The sequence below is a fragment of the Chamaea fasciata genome, unplaced genomic scaffold (assembly GCF_029207755.1).
Source record: "Chamaea fasciata isolate MVZ Bird 193981 ecotype frontalis unplaced genomic scaffold, bChaFas1.0.hap1 SCAF_27, whole genome shotgun sequence".
NCBI lineage: Eukaryota > Metazoa > Chordata > Aves > Passeriformes > Sylviidae > Chamaea > Chamaea fasciata.
In genome coordinates this window covers 6,029,663-6,052,385 of record NW_027094112.1, presented here as the reverse complement: position 1 = coordinate 6,052,385, position 22,723 = coordinate 6,029,663, and the positions used below count along the sequence as shown (strand labels likewise).

Below are 22,723 nucleotides of genomic sequence, written 5' to 3'. Positions count from 1 at the left end.
TGGACTTGCATTAGAAAGGGAGAAACTGGGAATTTAGAGTCCAGCGTTGTGAAGCTGTCCCGTCTCAGAGTTCCTCAAATTTCTACTTCAGCAGCCTGTGATGAAAGGATCTAGTTCAGCAAGGATGCTGGATGCATTGGAGAGGAATTTAGCGTGAAATTGCCTGTGGGATTCTGATGAGGGGAAGTTACTTTGCTAGGTTGTGAGTAAAAATGCTGTATGTTCTGGGTGTGTGGTAATGCTGTGGTATTTCAGCTCCTCAGGAAATCTTTGAATAATCTGTTGAGTTCCCTGAGCATCCTGGCTTTCTTCCGGGGTAGCATTTATTCCCTATCTTTCCAAAATTCATCAAATAACAGAATTGATATACTGTGGTGTGAGAAACTCTATCTTGAAGAATACTCCGTAAGAGAACATTCATCAGTAACGATAAAACGTAAAAAGTACCGCGTGCTTATTTGTGCCATGTTGTGTCACTATTTGATTTCTAAGGAATCATTACTTATTCATGGCTTTTATAAAATGTATGTAATAGTTGGGTTTCTATGTATTCTGCATAAAGCAAACTTTGGTCTAAGTTTTGCTTCCTCAGTAATTTTTAGAAATTTTTGGTGACGTTTTTTCCTGCTCTGAGTGGAGGGCTTATTTACTAAAAATGTTGCTTTTTTTGAACTTAAAATTTGAGTAGCTTTTTTCTCCCCTTCCTCTCCCATCCTTCCCGTTGCATTGTAAAGATGAGGATTGTTTAGCTTTACTGAAGAAGTAACCTGAGGTAGGAATCCTTACTAGCCAATTTGGCAGCGGCACATGTAGATACTTGAGGAACGTAGAGAATCCCGTGAGTTCACGTTACTATTCCTATACGAGTGGGTCTCTGCATGCTGCCGGAACCCTGGCGCTGCTGAGGAGCGATGTTGTGTGAGCTAATGGCAGGGAAGTAATCTGTGAGAGTGGTGTCTCTTGAACTGGCATCACTAATGAACAGAGTGATGAATCATGCATGTTGACATTTCAGCTCTTACCAGTATTTGTTATTTATCTGTCCTTTATTAAAGAACATATTTGTGACCGAAGGAGCATCTTCCTGAGCAGACTGGGAGCTCTGCAGGGTGAGGGCAGGCTTGCTGTTAATTTTGCGTTCGGCTGCTGAGGGATTTGTTGTAAGAGGTCTTTGAGACACGTAATTTCAGAGTCTTGGAGCAACTTGTTGCTCATTAGTTGTTCGCTTGTACTGAGTGAGAAAGAATCAAGCGGTATGTCCGGAGTGGAGGTCCCGGGTTAGATGAATGATCCTTTCTTGCATCACAAGCAGTTCCATTCATGGTGCTCCATTTCACAGAAGTTACTGAAAAGTCATCTGATGAGCATTTGTGACCTTACTGTGCCGATCAAAGCGGAGCAGGCTCAAAGCTGTGTTTGTTCCTTGCTGTGCTGCAAATGTATGCAAATACTAAAAGTGTGTCTGCCATTATGCTGGCCTTCTCACAGCTTGGAAGGATGGAGACAAGCCTTCTTGCTGCTCTTTCCTCGAGTTTTTAATTTGTAAATTTGTGATCCCTTCTTTTAGAGTAGGTTGCATGTGAGGCAGCAGAGGTCTGCTTGTCACTTGAAATAATTTGTCTTTACATCCAGATTTCCATATGTTCTGGTTTCCTGCCATTGGAATTAGCTGACTTGGTTTTCAGAGATCAGATTTGCAGATTTCCCTTTGTAGATTGCCAGTGTGTAAGAGTTGAAGCTCATATCACACCACTAATGAAATTCAGCTGACGAGTTGAACTACGTCTTTTACCGTCAACTGCGGGGAATATTTTTAAGATTAAAATACAGAATAGCTTGACAGTGTAGGAAAAATTCCCAAATAACAATGAACAGGGTAAATGCATTGCTTTTCTCTGAACTCCTCACTTTATTGGTGAATACTCAATTGTCCTATTTTTGCTTACATCAGCTGTAATTGCTATTTATGGTTGAATTGTAGTGATCTCAAATTTAAGATTTGTAATGATCTCATTAATGAAAGAAGTTTTTTGGATGGGGAAATCGTTATTTGCGATACAAGTGACACTGAGTATTTGTTATTAATTAAGAAGTGTGAGAAGAGATGGTTAATTTGTATTTTATTGATGGAGAGCTTCTTGCTTACTTTCTTTTTAAATATTTTGGGTATTTATTTGATTTTCCCCTTCGTGCCTGTACGATTTCCATGGCAGGTACAATAATATTTGATAGATTGCTGCTGTTTTTCTGCATTCAGAAAGCATTTAAGCAAAATGCTTTTATTAAGAAATCAGTAGGAAACACCTCTGCTGCAATTTATATTTTTTATATGCCTTAATGAATAAGGCTTGTATATGGGTGCGAATGATTTCCTCCTTTTTTATGTTCTCTTCAGGTGTCTTTCTCCAAAATTTTTGTTTCCTTCATAGTTTGGATGAGAACCTCGATGAGCACATATGAAACAGAGAAACCATCAGTGCATATGAAAAATACTAAAATTAAAGACAGTGTAGAATATCTTTCAGAATGGGAGGTTAAATATTTGTAGTGTTGGTGGTTCAGAAAGCAGTTCTGCATTGCCTCTAATAGGCTGAAAAGCACTAACTGATGTTCTTGAAAGTGTCTTACTGTCTTCAACAATTGTGGAAACAATTATGGTCTCTTCTGCTCCTGCCAGTCACCTTGTTGGTACTCCGGACTTCCCTGGAGGTGAATTTTCTGTCCTTGGATTGTGGAGTGTGAAGCTCATTGAGTTGGGTCCTGTGGTCAGCGTTTTAGCACTTGGCTTAAATATTGGTAATAATGCAAATACTTTATTGATGGGCTCTGACGCCACACATTTCCAGTGGGCTGCCGCTGGCTGAGGTTATGAAATACTATTTCCAGTGAAGTTAAGGAGAAAATACAAGGAAAACTAGGAGAAGACAATGGAGAGAAACAAGTGTGAATTGATTCCTGGTCCTGTATCTGGAGGTATAAATGTTGGAGGATTTAGATTCTTTCTGCATTTGTTAGATGGAATGTTGCCTATTGGCTTTATTATTTTAGAGAAGCAACACAAAAGAACATAGGGCTTATCTTTTATTGCTCTTTGAGGAGGTTTTGCCTGCCCTGCCCCATCATCCAGCTGGTGATTCCTGCTGAAAGCTGCTGGTTTCTCAGCTGTGCTGAACCAGACGTCTGGCTGTAAGGTAAAAAGAATAATCACGTTTTGCTGCCTTCCTCCTGGTGTTCTTGCCCCAAAATTGCTCACTGGTAGAACTGATCAAGTGGAATTAACAGTCCTGTTTTGTCCCATCAGCCTGGCACAGGAGATTTTGGTGCAGCCTTTTTCCTTCAATAAAAGTGAGCTTCTGCTGTTTTAACTTCTTGGATCTCCTAAAGTTGACATTTTTAATGAAGAAATATAAGAAAGCGAAGGAAACAGTGTGCAAAGAGAGTGTGCTGAACAGTGAAGCGTGCTTATTCCTGTGGCTGGTCCTTTTATCTCCCTCTTTAATAACAGATTATTTTCTCTTTTGCCTCACCTTCCATTGTCTCGTGTAGGATTATTCTCTATCTAGAAATTATTTTTGATAGTAGGGTGCCCTTAATGTTCCAGATAGCAGTGTGAAGAGGCCTAGTAACAAGAAGATAAAGGTACAAAGTGCTTTTGTAGAAACGAGTTCCATATTTTTAATGCTGAGAAGTATCAGTGGGAAAGCCTGTATGTTCTGTAGTTCACCAGAACTGGGGGATGGCAGCATTTATTTGTTTATTTATTTAGGGTGCTTGAAATTTGAAATTGGTCAAAACGTGTTGATTTTTCAGGCCTAAGACCCCTGTGCCACTCCTGTTTCTTCAGGCTCCTTCAGAGCAGGCGTATTCCTGGTTGCCTGTCTCAGCTCTGCCGAGTGACTGAGAAGAAGATGGTCTGGGAGCAGAAGGGGTCAGTGACTGAGTAGATAATTGAAGTGGGCTTAGCGAGGCTGTTCCTGCACGTGCTGTAGGGGAAAGTCTTAAGCAAAGAGCAGTTTAGCAGACAAACAGATAAACAACTTTCTATCCTTGAGAGATTTTATGGTATAGAATATAGAAGGGTTCTGAGAGAGGGAAGGCCAAAGTGGAATAGTGAGGATAGATTTTTAGAAATTGGTGGTGCTTGGGGAAGAGAGACAAAAGGGGGTGTGTGTGTGTGTGTAACTTTCATGAGTTGTTAAACTGAGCCTATGGAGAGGTGCAGATGCAAGTGGATAGTGTAATTTGAATGATCAAAATAGATGCTTGTGCCTGCAGATTTTGCTGCCTTATCCCAGCTTGCAGGTCCTGGTGTTCTTCATGTGACTTTATATTTGAGGATATTTGCAAAATAATCTGGTTTATGGCAGGGGTTCTGTGTGTGTAGCTGTGTGCTGCTTGATCTGTTACTTTTTGTGTAAGTTGGGGTCTAATGCTGATTATCTTTCCCAGCAGCTTTTGCAATTCTACATAATCTTAGTTTAATAGATAATTTATATTTTATGGAGGGACAAATCCCCCATTTTCTTACTTAATGGGCTTTTCTCCTCTTACTCAAATGATTTTCCTTTTTGATTTTCAACGTAAGATTTGATTAGAGGACCCCAACTCAGTTTCCTGCTGCTTCACACAGTTGTTAGTATGAGATACTCAGCTTCACAGGTGGAACATCTGTGTTTGATTGACGTCTTTCTGAGCAGCTTTTCATTGGCACCAGCCTTTGGTTAATACCTGCATGGGGTCCATGACATCCCTTGTTTACTTGTCTTCAGGAGGGGGGATTTAGTGTAACAGGCACCATGAAAGAAAGGACTATTGTCCTTTGAAGGCAGAAACTGTAATGGAGCTACACGTGCCCACCTGCTTTCTCTTCAGACTGGTCAGATCATCTCTGTCTTGATTTAGAGAAAATGAAGAAGCTGTAATGCTGACAGCAGGCAGTGCTGCTCCACCTCCTCAGCAGAGGTGGAAAGGACCATCTGGCACTACGTGGGTAGCAGTTATCCCAAAAAGTAATAACAGTGGGAGTTCTTGCCAGTTACAAGTTGCGATCACAGGCCAAATGGTGTCATTCTAAATCAGCGTACGTTTTCAAAGAGAAAGAGATGCAAGGATTCATTTTTGCCAACTTGAGAAGTATTTTCAGTCATGGGGGGCTCTGCTGGGGTTTTAGTTGCTGGCATTTGAGAGAAGGTGTGAGGGGAGTTAAGTCAGAGGAGTATGGCTGTGAGGCCTGCTAGACCACCTCCTAGGCACTAAAAAAGGTTGGCTTTTTTCTTTTGTATTATGTAAGCCTCAACTTGATTAATCCATGAAACTGAGGATTTTTTTTAAAGGCTATGGAATGGAATGGTCTCTTGATTTGATTTAGACTTTGCCCAGCGGGGACTGAAGATCTCAGTCCTTATCTTTAGCACTACAGACTAGTCTTGGGCAAATTGCTGCTCTAAAATGATAAGAAAAATTTGTAATGAGATGAAAAACTCTGTCTTGCTTTTACAAGCACTTCAGTATGGTGGCCTCTGGTATTTTTGTCCGAAGCATTGGATGTGGCATAATCAGAAGTGCGGTACAGTGGTTGCAGAGCTGGTTAACAGGTTGCTTAGTAACCTGGATGGAGGAATTGAGAGTGTACTCGTAAAACCTGTGAATGGCATTGGCTTTCAAGGGATAGGAAGAAAGGATTAGATTCAAATGTGTCTTGAAAAATTGGAAGCTTAGAGTATGAACAAGGTAATTTCTCAGCATTTATTCTGAATAAAAATGGTCAGCACTATAAATGCAGAAGAACAGGAGCCGCACAAAGTGCTGGGAAACATCGGAAATGAAAATAGAAAGGTATCATTTGCATGTACACAGAGGAAGGGGAATTCAGGAGGAATTGTGAATTTGTGCCCTTTTTAGACCTGAGTTCTCGTTGCAGACTTGCTTGGACTCTGTCAGTATTGTGCCTCGGCGCGGAGAAAATTTCTGCACGGACAGAGGGCTTTGGTCTCTATCAGATTTTCTGGGTAGATGTAGCTGCTTGTCACAATGTCGCACAATGTCAGCGTACCTTGTCTCAGCGCAGGGACTTTGCCAGGATCTTTCCGGCCCCTGCACAGCTGTAGCTGCAGGAATCCTCATAAAGTGTCTAAGCTTTGCTTTGGGTTCTGATTTCGCTGATTACTTTGTGCTTTTGGTGGTTTTGTTGTTGTTGTTTTCGTTTTGTTTTTTTTTTTTAACTGCTTCTGCCTCTTGTAAATGTCCAGAGAGCCAGCTGACCAAATCTGGTCAATAAAGCCTGTGGAATACATCCCTACTCCTTGCACTGAGTCAATTTTCTGCGTTGTGTTACTGTTGTTTGGATCTTTGGGAGTAGAAGTCAGAGTTGAAATTGGTGGATGCATATGCAAGTTTTTAAATTGAGTTAACAAATGTTATTTTGTAACCGTGTGCATGCGCTTGTTTGACCTGTTTACCAAATTATTTCTGTTAAGAAATTGTTTAAGAAACAGTTTAAATCAGATATGAGGGTACCATTTTGGAGTAGTCACCTCAATTAGTTAATTTTTTGTGACAAGTTTCAGCACTCACGTAAACCAAATCGGTGGCGGCTTGTTAGGTACCTGATGTAACTGTATACTGTGTGTTCTCTAATGTTCCTTGGTTACAGTTAAAATTTTGCGCTAAGGAAGCCATTATGATTAACTTAAACTTGTGTCGCTTTTGTCCTCACAGACAGGTAGCTGAACAAGCTGATCAGGCCCTATGATGAGCTGGTTGTCGCCTTTACTGGTGACATATGCGTGTGTTTTTGCGTAGTCAAGGTTTTTGACGCCAGGATAAGCTAAAGATCAGATGCAAATAAACATTCTTCATGAACGAAGGCAAATGAAAAACCTTTCCAAGTTTGTATAAAACAATCTTTAAGGGAAGATTAAATCATGTAACATAAGCTTATTTATCTGTTGATCTTTATCTGGAAACCAAGGAACTGTACAAACCTTCCAAGTGATGAGCCCATCTTTAGGTACCGTGTGCTCTGGGTTGGTTTTCCTCAGTTTAAGAGGAATGTAATATACAGAATAATCTTGTATGTAGTATTAATGATTACTTGTTTAGCTGCAGATGCAGTAGAGCTGAGTGTGGATGTGGAGATTTATTTGCCCTTCTCAGATGTCACAATCTGCCACCTGTGCTCTTGTGTCTGATGGATGTGAGTGCTGGCTGCAATGTGCCCTTCTGGAATTTGGGCAGCTTAAACCTCTCCTGTCAACCGTCTATACTATAAATCCCCAGATTTATATCTGCTGGCACTTTGCTCGTAGTCTGTACACTTGTGCTGAACTTCTGTGTAAAGCCAATCCTGCCTGCTTACATTCAAGAAGTGTCTTTCTGCATTGTATTAAGAGCTTATCCATATGCTTCAGGCTTGGAGTGCAGGAAGTCTGCTGGCAGCAGGCCTGCTATTCCGTATTCTGAGCTCAGGCTCTTTGTGAATAGTTGGGAAGAAAAAAAAAACAACCGTAAAGCACCGCAAGTTGTTGACTGATGAATTTCTAGATAAGTTTTGCGAGAAAATTTGAATCAACATTAATATTAGGTGTAAGAAATGATGCAGCGTGGCTGGTTTGGTGTAGACGGTGGGATGTGATTAAAAATGAGATTGAGCAGTGTATATAGGGGCTGGTTTGGGAAAGAACAGTCTCCACCTGGGCCTCATTCACTGTGGTTATGGAGCAAACAATGGCTGTTAATTGGAACAGGTTTCAATGCCATGAAAAACTATATATATTTCCTTTTGACACTGGATATGGTTGGTCTTTCGTGATTTATCATTAAAAAGAGCATCTGGTCTTGATTTTTACAATTAATTTGGGTCAAGAACAATTTTTTATATATTGTTCTATTTTGGAACTTTTTATGTACATTATGTAATGCTTTTTAACAAAGATTCTAACTTTTTTTTACCTCCCAGACTCTCTTCAGAGAAAACAATAGTTTTGGTTCCATATAAATTGTATACAGTAACTTTTGAGTTCTCTGTAAGAAAAACCCCAGATTGCCTTGAAACTGAGGCTGACAAAGCCGTGGCTATAACAAAGCACTTGTTTCCTGATTGTCAAGGCTGGTTTTGTTTGTGAGATTTTCCAAACCCGGGCTGAACTTTCAAATGCTTTTGATTTTCTGAGAATCTTCATGACACACCAGCAAATAGAATATCCAAAAGAATATCCTGAATTTCATAAGCGACAAGAACGGGAATAACTTCTGGAGGCTTTTCTAACTCTCTGCAAGGGCACAGAGTCTGGTTCCGTCACATCGCTGTATAATAAATGTGACTAGACCGAGCTCAGAAGAAGTTAAAAAAATAAGCCCACGCTAACATACGGAATTTTATATATAATTTAGTCTTTGTGGTTTTGGGGGAGAAATAGCTTTTTGTTTGATACGGTCCGTGCTTGTGTATGTTAAGGCAAATAGCATCTTTTCAAATGTTCTGGAGGGCCTGTGTTGGAAGGGAAGTTCCGTCTCAGCCTGGAATTATTTTGGATAATTCAAAGGAACTACAGAACTGTTGTGTAGGGTGCCTGTTTGTATTTTTAAGATGCTCTGTAACACATCATTCTCATCAAATATAACTAGAGAGAGCCCAGTAAAAAGCACTGTGTATCCATTCTCCCTATTCAAAATAACCTGAGTTTCCATTCCTGGTGTTGAGTTGTTGTATCTGAAGTGTTCGTGCTAGTGGTATTTGATCTGATTTTTTTTTTAATATAAAACAGAAAGAGTAAATGATTATTGAAAGTATAAATACTATATAAAATTGAATTGTATCATTTTCTTCCAAATAAGAAACCAAACTAAATTATGAATCACTTCAACCCCATGTTTAATGTGCCTAATTTGATGGAAAGATGCAATATTTATAGCTGTTTGCCTTTTAGATAAAGATGTCTCCAGATTTCATATTGTGTTACTTGTGTACCTTTGGGAATGCTAGATTTTCCTTGAGGAGTTGGATTTTATCTGTGCAGCTTGCTAGTAGAGTTTTACTAAATAACATGTAGAAATACGGTGGGCAAAAACGTGGAAAACCCTGGAAATGTAAGAAAGCTCCAGAAAGAACCTGGTATTTTTTCAACTGTGTTTTGTTTTCCTCCAAAAGTTGTTTTTACCCAGTACAGATATCAGATGGTGAGCTTTTGTATGTTACTCATTAGAGGAACATCAGCTTGGTTTTCCTTTCTTTATTTGTGCTCTTCCTCTTCTCTTCCCTCCCCTTTCTCATCCTGCTGTTGTTTTATCTTTGTAGCGGTGTTGAATTGGAGTAGCAGGGCCGGGAATTGATCTCTGGTCCCTCGGGTGCAGAGTGAGTTGTGGGTGGGCAGCAGAGCCTTGGGCAGGACCTGCTGCAAAAACACCATTGATTTCCCTTCTGCTTATGTGTGCTTAGATCTTCTGAAGTGAAACCATTTGTATGAAGTGAAGCCTTCCACCTCCTCATGCTTAGGTGGTTTTTATAATTCTGCTTGTTAGTAATGGGACGGATTGAAGTAAATAATCACACAGAGAGAAGCTCCTTCCCACTTTCCTCTTCCATCAATGTGCAAACTTCTAAACAATTAAAAGCAGCCATGGGAAAGTGTTTCTACCTGATCTCGAGAGATTTACATGTATGTGACAATTAAGTAAGTGCATGAGAAATTATTCTTCTTCCAAAGGGTACCAGTCTGTGCTGGTGTGCAGGACTGAGACTCCTCCAGTGGTGTGTTTGCTATTTGCACTATCACCTTGAAAACACCCTCGGGCTGAGCAAATCTGCTTCTCATTCATCCTGTGAGCTCTCCCAGAAAGATGTCATTTTGGCATCCCTATTCTAAAGAGTCTATTTTCTGGGAACTCCAGCTTCTGCTCTGTGTCTTCCGGTAGGCTGAAAGAAAATCTTTTTCTAGGATGGCAGTCTCTGTATTTTTCCAGCATCCCTGGATACTTTTCCCTCCTGAGATGTCCTGCCTATCAAGATGACCCAGGAGCTGCCTGTGTGTGAGAATAATGTTATTTTCTTCTCCCTTGCTGTGAGTTGCTTCTGCAGGTGCAGGTCTGTAAATACCAGGGCTTATATTTCTCACTATTGTTTTGTGCATCCTGAGGATGAAGGAAGATGAGCAAATAAATTATTGGAGAACTCAGGTAGTGAAGATGGTATTGAGGGAGAGAACAGCAACAAGATGTTTTTGAATTTATAAATGTGTTTCCTGAATAGATAATTGCATGTAAATAAATATGCGGGTAGACTGGTGGGAAGAGTAACTGGAAAGTGGTGAATTTAGTAATAATGTATTTTGAAAAGCTTGCGTGAAAAAGGCTCCCACTCTCTTAATGGAGAATTTAGAGAGAACAAAAGCTCATCTGAAGATTGAGACTGACTTGGTTGAATGATTTAGAAGTCAGACACAATTTTGTCACATTTATACCTGTGCGACAAATGCCAGTCAACATCCTTCTGAACAGAACGGATCATTGCGCTTGGGGTGACCTGCAACAACGATGGATGAGTGTGCAGCTGCTTTTTCTCCTTGAATGCACATATATTGCCCTTTCATGGCAGCTTGGATCAAAGGTTTTAAAAATTATTACAATTTTTAAATAAATATGAGGAAAGGAATTTTAAATTTTATTTAATATACTTTTCACAAGAATTTGTTAGCATTATGTGTGTGGGTGAGTGGTTAAGGGGGTGGGTGCTGTTGGGACTGAGCTGTAAGGAACGTAGTTGTGTATTTGTTTCAGATGAAAACTGGCTGGTGTTACAGATGCATTTCTCTTAGCTGCAAGGCAGACAGGCTTGAGACTGAATTGCAATGTGAATCAGTATTATTTTTCTAGACACTCTCATAGTAGATTATAGGTCACCTTTTGCTCTAAGCAGCATCTTCTCAGTGGATGTTTAGTGGATTTTCACATCTATAATTATTACCTGAGTATTGGAAGCTGGTAAATCTTCATGACTCTTTTTCCCCCGAGTACTTCTGAATTTACCATGCCGTTTATGTGTATTCGTAATAAGGTCTTTGGGACTTGGTGTCTTGTTGACTGCAACCTGTAATAGAGAATTTTATATGGTTTCCCTTTTCTTAACAATTTGATATATTCCTTAAAAACTTTCTGTGTGTATGTATGTGTATGTGTTTATAGACATAATTTACATTCTGCAGTAGTTTGGAAAAATGTAGCAAGAGTACATTTAGAGAGGACTAAGGAGCATTTCTTAGCTGGTAGTGGGGAATGCGGTAAATTACTCTTCGGTATTAGACATTAATCTGTCTAATTGCTGCCTGAGTTTTCTACAGATGTTTTAGAGCAAGCTAATAAAATGTGCCCTGACACAAATGATTCTATACAAACTAATATAATTGAGAGTTAAAGAGAAGGGGTGTTGTTAATAATATTGAAATTCATTCCTTATCTTCCTCTTAATTACTTCAGGGGTGTAGTTATTTCAAGTTTACTTACGTAGATTAAACTAAGCACGCAGCTTAGTTGGATGTCCAGTATAGTGTGAGTACTTAAAGCAGGTGGAGTTTGTTGCAAAAACAGCCTGCGAAGAAATTTCTTCCTGAACCTGGTGACAGATCTTACTTATTAACTGTTGCAGTAGTAATATAATAGTAATTTTGTAGCAGTAATAACTTTCTAGAAGGATTTCAGGTTCAGAATCTAATTCTCTACTGCCAAATTACCTAGAACTAACACTGAATCTGTATTGTATTTCTCATATGGATACATGATTCAGACTGTGTTGGGAAAGTAGGAAGCCTTTTTATTCCGGTGCAAGTGGAAGAATCCTTGTTTTTCTTGAAAAAGCAGCATAGAGACTGCAGCAAAACCTCACTATTTGTACCTGTGTCTATTAGTGTATTAAAAGTAATTATTATGCAAAAAGTCACTCATGAGCAGAGTAACCTTTTAACAGGAGAGACCTCAGCTTGACACTGAAGGAATAATTTTAGGTTCACTGCTGACTCAGTTGAGATTTTCTTATTTTAGCTTCTTTTTTTGATCATTGCTGCTCTGTGAATCTCTCCTGTAATGGGCTGCGGGAGCAGCAGAGGAAATGGACTTCCTATACCCGGGAAACCAAAGGCAAACACATGCTATCTGCTCTGCAGAATGAGCGGGCTGGGAGAAGGAAGATTTTTGGGTTTTTTTCCGCAGGCTTCATTTACTATAATCTTAATTGCCTGGGCTTTATAGAGGAAAGAAATGATTTCTTAGTCGTCAGCTTTCCTCTGTTTTCCCTTATTATTTTAATAGTTTCACCTTAAAGGAATTTTTGAGATCTGTATCAGTTGTTGTGGAGGGACATTGTAGTGGCTCAGTGGTTTGGTTAATAGAAAATGACTTGCAAATAAACTAAACCAAGAAATTTTCCAAAGACTCACTTTCTTTTCTTTTTGGTTGTTTTGTGGGAGGTTCAATGCCTAATTATTCAGAAAAATTCTGCATTTGTGTTTAAGCAGAATGTGATGTGTGTTAAATTTTTGTTGTTTTTCTTGGAAAAAAATCAAGTTCTCATGCACCCATCAGTGCCATGTGAGAATCTTATTTCCATGCTGCTCCGGTACTGCTCGGAGCGTTGTGTTGTCTCTCAAGGCTCTGACTTTTTTCTGCTATAGGTGGTGTCTGAGGCATGGCTGGCATCACCACGGCTGCGCAGTGTGTAAACGAGGGGTATCTTGCTTGCTTTAGGTGTAAAGGAGGGAATATAGTGCATTTACTAGGGTAGAATAATGCTGAGGATAAGCAAAGGAGCTCAATGTGGGTATTTGAATGTCTCCTGATGGAGATAGGTTTTAAACTTCTAAATTGACTTTAAAAAAAATTAAATGAAGCTCCCCCATTACTGTAATGATAGCAGGGCGTGAAGTGTGAGTTGTAGTCAGCCGAAGTCATAGCACTTCATTGCATTAGATTGACTAGCCCTGCTTTCAAAGCAGGAATTTGGTGAATTTGCGGCAGTCACTGCAAGCAGCCATTAGGACATCTTGTGAACAGGATTTTGGGTGGATAACGTGTTTTGGCCTTTTATAGTCAAGTGCTAAAAGCCTGAGAAATGCTATTGTGCTTATCATCTTCTTCTGGGGTAGTAGAAAATTATCCTAGCAAATGCAAACCATTCATCTGGCTTGTGGGTTTAGGAAGAGAGAATTACCTTGAGGTACTTTCATGTTTCTATTGCTTCATCCTGAATGAAGTCACCCTTCATGCTCCTTAGATGGCATGCGAATAAACACAGGAAAAATAGCAGTGGGTTTTGTAAAAGGAGTTTCTGCTTCCTGAACCACACTGTACTGGTGAAGGCTCCAGCAAATCATGGTGGAGGAGATGCAGTTGATATAATTCACTTGGATTTTCAGCAGAATTTCATCCAAAGTTTTTCAGCAAAGACATTTTAGAAGACTCAATGGGCACAGCATGAGAGAGTCTTGTCATGGACAGTAATGGGCTAAGATGGAAATAAGGATAGAAATAAATGGTCAGCTGTCATGGCGGAGGGATGTTACCTGTGGAATTTGGCACCAGACTGTAGAATGGCGCTAATTAACGGTGCTCAAACATGAAGAAGACTGGAGATGATATGGGCTTAGTACAGTAGAAGGTAAGGCCGACTGAAGGGTTGCAGAAGGGTCTTAAGTCTTTAATTACTGATTAATAACTCCAAATGAAATACAACAAATGTAAGTGCTGCATGTGCTGGAAAAACAAATCCAAGTTATAGAAAATTCTGATTTCTACCTGACTGGTACTGCTTAGTAGAGAACCCTGGGATTATGACTAGTAGAGCCGTGGAAACATCTGCTCAGGTCTTGGCATCTTTAAAATGTAAACAAAGGAATGAAATCTCACTGAGAATTGTTGGGGATTAATAGGAAAGAAGTAGTGAATAACAGAAAGCCTTATGGAGCTGTTGTGGAGATTTTTGGAATGGCCATGTCCTGAAGACTGAGGTTTGGTCAGTTCCTTTTGTAGAAGATATATTAGATCTGGGGAAGACTTGAAACAGGGCATGACTCGGGTAGAAAAGGAATGATAGCGTACAGAGGAACTGTGTAGCAGAGAAGGAGATGCATTTTAAAACCAGTTGTTGGAAAAGAGTGAACGAAGCGTGGATTTCAAGTGGAATATACGTACATATCATGTTTGTCTCTCAGCATGATGCCCTTTAAATCCCTACTGTAAGTGAGGTCATGCCTCTTTTCTTGTGTTCTTTAGTATCTGTGTTCATCTTCTTGCCTTGGCTCAGTTCCTGGGAGGCGTCGCTGAGCTGGGGAGTTGCTTCAATCATGTATTAAGGAGGGATTTGTTCATGGGTCTTGTGATCTCTAAAGGTTAACAAGTTAAATGAATGTATCACACAGCTGGGCAGTGGGGATTATGAATATTGCTTTAATAGCAAGGGTCCAAAAGCAAAGAGCAGAGATTTTCCCTCCTTCGCTTTCCTTGTGTGTGTTTATAGAGCATAAAAGCTCTCTCTGGTAGCTGAGAAAATATGCCTATCTTTTGGATTTGTGTTAAGGCTGTTCTGAAGTGGTTTCTGCAGTATCGTTTGCATTATTTGGCTTTAAAAACAATAAACTTCGGAAAATTTGCTATCCATGCTCAATTTAGATTTAAGATAATCCAATTGAGCTACACGACTCTGAACATTTAACTATTTTTAATGTTTCAGACTCATTCTTGCTAAAGAAAAAAGCCTTTTTGAAATGGGTGGTGATACAGCCAGGCAGTTGCTGTATTTGGTGTAACACATCTTGATATCAGAAATGTTTTTCTGCAGAACTTGCCTGAGGAAATTTCAGACCATTGTTTCTTAATAGACATTGTTCCAGAGTATAATCAAGGTGAATCAGGCATTTTGGCTATGTTAGCTACAGCAAAGGAGAGAATGGGCTGTTGTTTAAGGCTGAGACCAAAGAAGTGGGAATGTAACCAAAGGGGTTCCTCAAGCCTTGAATTCTTTCAGCTCTGGAATAAGAGTTTGTGTCAAAGTGGGGCGTGTATATGTATGTATGGGTAATGGGCGTAGGATGCAGTTACTGCTGTGGAATGTGAAATTCTGCTCTACAAGGAGAATCTTTGCACTACTGGTAACACTGCTGTGCCAATCCTCCTTCCAGACAGAGGCTGTAAGAGTAATGTAAGAGTCAGTAGTGGTGCCACAGCAGAAAGGAGCAATAAGTAAGTGTAAGGCTTGGGTCACGCTGCTTGCACCAGCAAATCTGCTCAATGGCTTTAGAGAGAGAACAAGTGTGAGTGTTGATTATTTCTTGACTGGCCTTCAGTTCAGAAGAAAAGGAAGCCAGTTATTTTTGTTGTTTCTTCTTGTTTCCCTTGGTTGTGTACACTCTTCAAAGCCAAGAAATGGATAGGCTTTGGGATTTGCTCAGTGAATGATGACATAAGTTATTGGTAATTATACATGCCACTTGGAATCATTTACTTTCTAAATGTAGGGGAAAAATACATTCCCTCTCTTTCTGTCTCTAGAAGGGATTTAGATTTCCTCCATAGGACAGGCTGTAGATAGGATTTTAAAAATCAATTTGTTTTTCTAGTTATATAACTTTATGAAGAAATCTCACCCCTCACTGCTCAAGTTTTACTGAAGCTAAAAATGGGGGAGATGTAAAGACTTTGTCTAAAACCCCAAACCTGCACTGCAGTATTCAGCTCTGCTGTGTTATCATTGACTCTGATACACACTTGCTGATACTTCTTGACTCTATCCATGAGTCACAGACGGAGCATTTCCTTTCCCAGAGTGAAAGAGAACAGTGTCCCCAAGCATTCTGGTGCTGGCAGGACTCAGAAAAGCACTGGAACTCTGCAGGATCACCACCACCAATCTTCACTTGGCTCTCTGTGCAACCAGGGGAAGAACCGTGCAGAAAAGGAGGCAGAGGAGGGGTGTGTGATACACTGAGCAGGGCAAAGCAAATTGCAGGTCAGGTTTTTCCAATGCTCCCGTACCAGCCAGCTGAAGTGACTGAGGCACTTCTGAGCCAAAGGCAAAGCTCCTGAGGCCAATATAATGTTTTGGTTTGCGATTGGGATAAGTTTAAGAGGGTTGTTGGTATTCAAAGCCGGCTTCTTAAGCCATGGTAACGTAGTTTGGGAGTTGTATTGAAAGTAACTTAACTCAGTCTTGGATTTGCGAAGTACTCATCTTACTCTGGGTCTCTCACTATGAATGTTTTTTTGCCTGCTACTGTTTATCTCCTCAAGGCTTTGTGGTCTTTGTTCTTTGTGATTCCCTTTGTGGACCCCTAACAGCTTGCTTTAAGGTTAGCTGGTGTCTCCTGTGAAAAAGAATCTCACTGGGCTTTCAGTTCTCACTTGCATCAGGCTGAGGAACCACAGTTGTTTTTGCCAGAACTGTAACTCTATATGTGTTCATTTTTGCTGCTGGTTGTGGGTTGAAACCAGAAACTCCTGATTGTTCTTGGCTGAGGTGGACAGTATGGAGTGGAGCTTGTGTGTACAACACTGAATTCTTTTGAAGCCTGCTATGTGCTATAATTTCAAATGTACTCATACAGTGGCTTCATTTATAACTCATATTTTAAACGCACTGTAGTCAGGCCTATGTTAAATATCACTTATATACATCATGAAAGATAAAAGGTGTATAAATAAACCCCGTCCTTTGAGTACTTATTCAACTGTGTGTTCCCTTGTTGGAAGGTTTGAAGAAGTGACTTAAAGTGGAATATCCACTTCTGCCAAGTCCCAGTTTTCCTGCATGGAACAGTTAGCCAGCTATCAAATAAATGAGAGTCAAGCAAAATGCTCTCAGTTCAATCCCCTTATCTTTGCTGTATTTCACTCGGAATCTAAGATCTGGTCTGTACTGTTAGCAGACTGTTAACAACACACAAAAAAGACTGTTCTTTTACTGCAAGTGTGGATTCACAGATGAAAAATCCTTTGTAAGGTATGTTCTTTCTTTCTGTCTTTCCTCTTGTTTTAACCCAAAGCCCAAGTGGTTTGTGTATGTTAAACCTTAGCACTTCTGGTTTTGCTGAATACAATAAATATTTGAAAGAGAACTACAACTATATTATATGCTTGATTGACTTTTTTTAAGGACATGTACTTCTCCCTGGGAAAGCTGTCGGTAGGATGTTACTTCTGTTTCATTCAACTGTAGATAATTCTGTGCTTTGGCAATATGAAAACAAATTAATTCAAATAAAGTATTCAACATACTTGTAATACTTCTGTTAAAAAAAAAACAAACCAAAAGTAAACAAGACCCCTCTTTCACCCTCTCTTCCCTTTGAAGGTTAATTTCTCCCCCTCCTCAATCCTGTTTAATTTTTCCAGAATCTTCCCCTATGTGCACTTACTTCTCTCTCCTGACAAGTGTTTTTACCTTCACATATTTCCAGGTTGTTTCCACATGGTGTATTTGCAAAGAGGAAAACAGGCTGGGAAGAAGAGGAGTGTTTGAGTAGTTGAGTTCTGGTTACGCTTTCTGAAGGAACCGAGAAAAGATTTTGCTGTTCTTGGTTTCTTCTGTAGAAGCTGATTAAGGAGGTTTGAAGAAGGTGTTTTATATCCTTGCAGGTTATTTTATCTCCTCAGAGGGTTCTGAGCTAAAGCAGCACAGTGATAGCTCTTGAGATAACCTCCTCAGACCTTCCACTAGATGATTCCACTTGGTTCCACTGGACCAAGTTGGGTTGCATATATTTGAGCAGCGTTGTCAGAATTTTTTGTTTGGTTCTTACTGAAATCTCTGGCAAAGCTTACAGCAGCATTGAGAGGAGAGGAATAGGCTTGGGATGTTCCAAAGGCCTGCTGTGTTAGATGTCCTTTCGATGTCATGGTGACTCTGGACCATTAAGTCTCCTCTTCAAGGTATTTGGTGACATCTGTTAAAAGTCAGAAAATTACAGTAAGTCCTCTAACCTTGAAATACTATGGAAGGAAAATATTTTTCTTGATTCATCCTGACCATAACCCATCATTTTTTCTTCACATGAGCATGGGAAGTGTGGGACCCAAACCAGCTGGTTGATAAACAACAACTGATCTGAGATAGAGGAGGGAGGGTGAACAGACAGGTCGTATTCAGAGTTATTAAACATAGGATGGTAATTAGAGTGTGAAGACATAAGAGAGGTGAGGGCTGGGGACCACAGGTACCGTAACAAGACAGCAACAGCTCCTGCTCAAAAATAGCTGGGGAAAAGGTGGTAAATAGGTAAGTTGGTAAATTTTGATAAATATGATTAGGATGCTGAAAAGTGCAGTCCTTCATGAATAGGTCGGAACTGTTTTTGAGCAGAAAATAAAATGGGAGCTCCTTATAATTTTCATATAAAAGCAGGAATCTGACTTGTTAAGAGCAGAATGTGGATGTCATCTAGATTTAATACACAGGGTGGGTTTATTTTAAGGCACATGTGATAAGCAAAAAGGTCTTAATTTAAGGCATGGTCAGTTTTCTGATTTTTTTTTTTTCGTAATTCTGTTGAGGTCTGGATGCTTTCCCATAGTTATTTAGAGTGATGATCATGAAGAAGCTGTTGCCAGCTTAAAATATGGTAGAGTGGATGTTTGTTTAATACTGTTGAAGATCAGCCAAGACATATCTAATTCTGGACTGTAGTGTTATGTTGAATGGTTTTATTTGGGGAATTCTTGATTTATCAATGGTCTGCATTCCTATGTAATGAACTGTGTAAGTACAGTCATGATGTATGGTAACATGTGATTCAAATCTTAGTTTTAATTAGAGAATATGAGGTTAAGAAGACAAACTCCTTGTCAAGATGGAAACACAAGACTTGTTTTCCAGATTAGTCCCCAGTAAAATTAGGTCATGACAATAGTTACATGACAGTAATTTAAAGAATGTTGTCATTTTCCTGATCTGTGATTTGTTTTGTGACAGACGTCATTAAAATATACATTTTGCTTAAAAATTAATTCAGACTAGTTAGAACTGGAATCAAGATTATTTTTAGTCAGTAGGTATTTTGTTTCCAACATGTATATATGTGCAAAGAATTTAAACTGTGATTTGATTTTAGACTACCATCCAAGCTTACTCAGTTTATCAGATGAATACCAGCTGGTGCATCTGACAGCCAAAACTGGAAAAATAACCTCATTTAAAGATGGAAATCCCTATTCATGAGACCATTTCAGAGCCTTTGCTTTCCAGCAGGACTGGTTGAGCAGCATGTTCTGATCATTGGGGTAGTTCTGCTTTTCAAAGACAGATGGTCATTGTGTTTACTGTCTGTGTATTAATGTTCTGTGGATAAAAGTATGACTAAGTCGCTAGTTTCTCTGGGAAAATATAATTAAACTGTCGAGATCGGGGTATGTGTGACCTGTGCTATGTTTGGTCCAGAGGCTTCAGATTCCATTAGCTTTGGCAAATTATGTGAATTTTTACCTGCTTGCTTGGATTGAGGGGAAGAAAGTTCCTTTGTTTATTCTAAGATGAGCAGAAAACTAATCTTACTTCAGCCTTTTATTTGGATGTTTCTCAGTACTCATGTTCAATATTTTCAAATATAGGATGGGTGGTATTCGGCTCAAGATATCTCAAGAGACTTCTCAAACTTGTTGCTGTGAAGTCAAACATTCTGGTATGATTTCAGACTGCGTAGTCAAGTTGCCCTGGATAGCAGCTTTTCTGCTTTCTGCCTTGGATCTTAAAGCTTTAAATCTGTTTTTCTTCATGAATTTTAGCCTAACAGGAAAATACTGCAGCTACAATGTGTGTTTCTCTAGCTGAAACTACTCATTCCTTATATAGGCAATTTTCCGTAGTAGAGCAACAGGAAGGTTCTTAATTCTGACAGCTGAAAGTGTCGTCAATATAGTGTGTTGGTTTTTTTTTTTTCTTTCATAAACCATTTTTACCTGTTTCAGTAATTCCTGTATTAGGTAGGAGCCCTTCTCTTGTGCAGTTACTCAGCTGGCTTTGATTTCATGCTTTTTCTTTGGTGCATTCATGCACTAGGATATTTGAAAATTGTGTTAATTTTCATGCCATGTATTTATGGGTTTAATAGAATATAAAACAAGGTCTTTCTAAGAAAGATTTGAACATGGATGTGAAGGATGTTAGAGGGGTGGCAAATGTGCAGCTTTTTGCTGTTTAACACTTCAGTTGTTTAAAACTCATTCTTCTGCAGAAGAACTCAGTGGTTATTACCTACCAGAGGTATATAAGCAAGAAATTATTTGGAACTGCAGGATGACTAGTTTGTGTCTGAGTTACTTAACTACCTCCTCTCCTGAGTGAGTAGTTTTTAAGCGTTTGCTTACTTGGCTATGTGACATTATTACCAACTTCTACTTTTTAATAGCATTTCTTTGTTCTCTTACTCTGGAAATTACATAATGTCTGTTTATTCTCAACTGTCTGAGCAGCTCTGTCTGTAATAACTTCATTCAGAAATTGTCTGAAACAGTGAAAAGGTCCCAAACACAGAGAATTATCAAAAACTGTTCAAATTGGATGATTTCTGTTATAGGGATGGATGTGAACGAAGTGATGGATGCACTGAACAGTAAACATGCTATAAGGAAAGTATAGTTAAATTGATTCTGTTAGGGCTGAGGATTGTTCAGAAGAAAAGGATTCAGCAGTTGATTGCAAAGTCAGTGAAAGGATCCATGGGCAAAGAGTGTTTTCCTGCTGTTCTGTATCACAGGAGGGCCTTGTGACACTCACTGGGTTTTCCTACTGTCTGTGTTGTTCCTGATGTAAATTACCCAACTCTGTTGGCAAAAAGCATTCATTATATTATTGTCTTTATGGTGGGACTTGGGAATATTCCTATTCCATGCCATGTTTTACATTTGCAAACCTGGATGGCAATTTGGAATTGAGAGCTGGCAATTTCTAGCTAGATTTTATGGACAAAAATCCCACTTGGCAGCAGTTGGCTTCATGGACAAAGGCAGAAGGAGTCTGAAGAACGCAGCGGTTCAGCAGTTGGCAAGACAGTGCCCAGCAAGGGACTGTGTTACCTAACATTCCCCTTGTGCCTGGGAAGGAAACCAGCAGAGCAGAGTGCTAACTGGTCAGTTACTGGTTTGGGAGGGGAGAGTTAAGATGTTGGACTGTTCTCTCCTCCCTGCCAAGTGTAACAGAACGTGGGAAAACAATGCTGATATAATAAAAAGAAAAGGAGTATTTTTATAATAATTTTTTAAAAAGTATTATGACTTGCAACCGTGTCACAGTCCAGAGGTTTTAACCCTCCAAACTTATCATTGTTTTCAGAAACACTGACTGAATGTTGCTTCTGATTGAACCATGCCAGTTGGTGATTTGTGTGTTTAATCAAGAGGGAATGATTCTAAAAGTGATTCCCTGCCACCAAAGCGGTTTGTATATTTGTCTCTAAATGTATTTGTTGTGATACAACGTGTCGGAATTTGTAACTTTCATACAGTCCAATAGCAGAATTGACAAATATTATTAGAGGGTTAAAGGCATTTAAAGAATAAAAGCACTTTAATGACACTCCATTTTTATTGACGGCCCACTAATATCTGCTGCATTCACATAAAGATTTCTAATGTAATCCTGTGAGCAGATAAAAGCTCTGCTTTTTAAAAGCTCAGTGCAAAGCAGATTCGTTGGATCTGCTTCTGGAATGCAGATGGGGAGTTCCTGAGCAGATGATGGGTTGTAAGTGCTTGTCTGCAGCTCACACAGCACAGGCCATTCCTGCTCTTTGTTTTACAGGGTATCACATTAAGAGCTGTATTAAGAAGATAGATGGCAGCAAACTGAAACATCTATAAGGAGTTATTTTTAGTTATTCCATTAATGCTTTCCGCTTTCCAAAAATTGTAACATAGCTGCTTTTGAAAGAAAAAATTACTCACTCACCTGAGGTGTTGGCAAGTACCCAGATTTGGACCGTTGAAAAGAGTTGCGGAGAATGCCAGATTTGTACTTTATGATCTGTTGTTTGGTGGTTTGTGGTTTGGTTTTTTTTTTTTTTTTTTTTTTTTTTTGGTCTATTTAGGATGTAAGGAATAGAGGGTTTTTTAGAATCACAGAATCTCAGAATGGTTTGGGGTGAAATGGACCTTAAAGCTCACCCAGTTCCACACCCTCCCATAGGCAGGGACACCTTCCACTGGACCGGGATGCTCTGAATCCTGTCCAGCCTGGCCTTGGACGTTTCCAGGGATCCAGGGGCAGCCACAGCTGCTCTGGGCACCCTGTGCCAGGGCCTCACCACCCTCACAGGGTACAGTTTCTGCCCAATATCTGATCTAACCCTGCCCTCCTTCAGCTTAAGACCGTTCTCCCCGTGTCCTGTCACTCTATGCCCTTATGAAAACACACCTTGTAGGAATTTAAATCATGTGAAGTAATATCTAATGAAACTCTTGCTTGATCTGAACCTGTTTGGATTTAGGTTCCATGCTGGTCTTGTGCTCTGTGATGGTGATTGGACACTGAGAAATTTGTAGCTGAGTCTTTCTGACCAGACAGTTTCTGCCAAAGGCTAAATGCTTGGGTATTCAGGTGATTTGGGGCACAGGCAGTTTGCTGAAGCCGGGAAGGGAATTTGAAGAAGGAACATCCTCTCGCACAGCAGCAGAATGCAGCCGGTGGGGCAGAGCCCAGTGGGAACTGGGGTCTCTGGCAGAGACTGTGGGACCTTCCTCCCGTCACAGGGATCCC

General features: G+C 39.8%; 1 protein-coding gene across 3 annotated transcripts in view; it reads left to right on the top strand.

Annotated features, from left to right (window-relative positions):
* TANC2 (tetratricopeptide repeat, ankyrin repeat and coiled-coil containing 2) overlaps positions 1-22,723 on the top strand; it is a 167,253-nt gene that overhangs the window by 3,844 nt on the left and 140,686 nt on the right. The gene's annotated exons all lie outside the window — the stretch shown is intronic.